The following is a 1308-nucleotide window of genomic DNA, read 5'->3' as shown; positions in this document are numbered from 1 at the left end:
AGGGAATCCCCTCCTTCCCTCCAGAAGGAATCCCCTGCTTCCCAGCTTGAGGAGACATCCTGTGGGCACCAGAAGCCCCCGGGGGGGTTCGGCGCCCGCTTTCCAGCCGTGATGCCGGATTGGCGCCGGCAGCTCCGGAGCGGGCCGGCCCGGTGACGCTGCGGGGGAACCTCCCCGCGAGGGCCCTGCTGCGATGGGCCGAGGCCACGGCGGCGGCCGGGCCCGCACTCCGCGTTATCCCTCGGGAAGCGCCCGCCGGGCCCCGCGGACGCTGCGCCCCACGCGCCTCGGGGATCCGGGCCCGAAGGAGCCGCTTTCCCCGCTCGAGGAGCCGGGATCTCAACACACCCCCCGCGGAGGGGCAGGGAACCCGCGGCACGAATGCCTGGCACGGAGGGATTTTTCCGGGGCTGCTTCCCGCGGAGCAGCAAGTGCACGGGCACATTAACGCTTTTCAGTATGGTTTTCACTACTGCTTTTCACCTTCATGCGGGGAACAAAAGCTTAGGAGGTGGCACGGGGACACGGGGACACAGGGACGGGGGGACACAGGGAAATGGGGATAGGGGGGTGGGGGACATGGGAACAGAGGGACATGGGGACAGGGGGACAGGGGAACACAGGGACACCCGGACATGGGGACACAGGGACACTGGGAATGGGGGACATGGGGACACGGGGACCGGGAGACACGGGGATGGGGGGGCGGGGGACATGGGAACAGAGGGATATGGGGACAGGGGGACACAGGGACATGGGAACACAGGGACACGGGGACAGGGGGACATGAAGACACAGGGACAGGGGGAATGGGGGACACGGGGACAGCGGGACACAGGGACAGGGGGACATGGAGACAGGGGGATGGGGACAGGGGGACATGGGCACATGAGGACACAGGGACAGGGGGAATGGGGGACACAGGGAATGGGGGACACGGGGACAGGGGGAATGGGGGACACGGGGATAGGGGGACAGGGGACACAGGGACATGGGCAATGGGGGACACGGGGACAGGGGGACACAGGGACACCCGGACATGGGGACACAGGGACACTGGGAATGGGGGACATGGGGACACGGGGACCGGGGCACACGGGGACAGGCCGTGGGGTCTCCCGGCCGGCCGGTCTCACCCCGGCCCCGCAAGCACACGCGTGTGTTACCTATAGCATTCTATCCACGAACCGCGGCCTCGCGGACACGTGCGCCTCGTGGCCGCGGCTCGGGCGGCACCGGAGGCCCGGCAGGGCCCGGCGGGCGGCGGGAGCGGCGCGGAGCTGCCGTCCCCGCGCGGAGCGGCCCCCG

At 69.7% G+C, this 1308-nt stretch overlaps 1 protein-coding gene across 1 annotated transcript in view; it reads right to left on the bottom strand.

Moving 5' to 3' along the window:
• Positions 1–1205, bottom strand: part of PAIP2B (poly(A) binding protein interacting protein 2B) — a 10532-nt gene extending 9327 nt beyond the window's left edge. The window contains exon 1 of the mRNA XM_026048905.1: positions 1167–1205. The gene's annotated coding sequence lies outside the window, so the exon portion shown is untranslated. The remainder of the gene's footprint in view (positions 1–1166) is intronic.
• Positions 1206–1308: the final 103 nt, after the last annotated feature.

The sequence above is a fragment of the Nothoprocta perdicaria genome, unplaced genomic scaffold (genome assembly GCF_003342845.1).
Source record: "Nothoprocta perdicaria isolate Ctin4 unplaced genomic scaffold, notPer1 scaffold_58, whole genome shotgun sequence".
NCBI lineage: Eukaryota > Metazoa > Chordata > Aves > Tinamiformes > Tinamidae > Nothoprocta > Nothoprocta perdicaria.
Note: the sequence above shows the minus strand (reverse complement) of the source record. Positions and strands in the feature narration are given on the sequence as shown.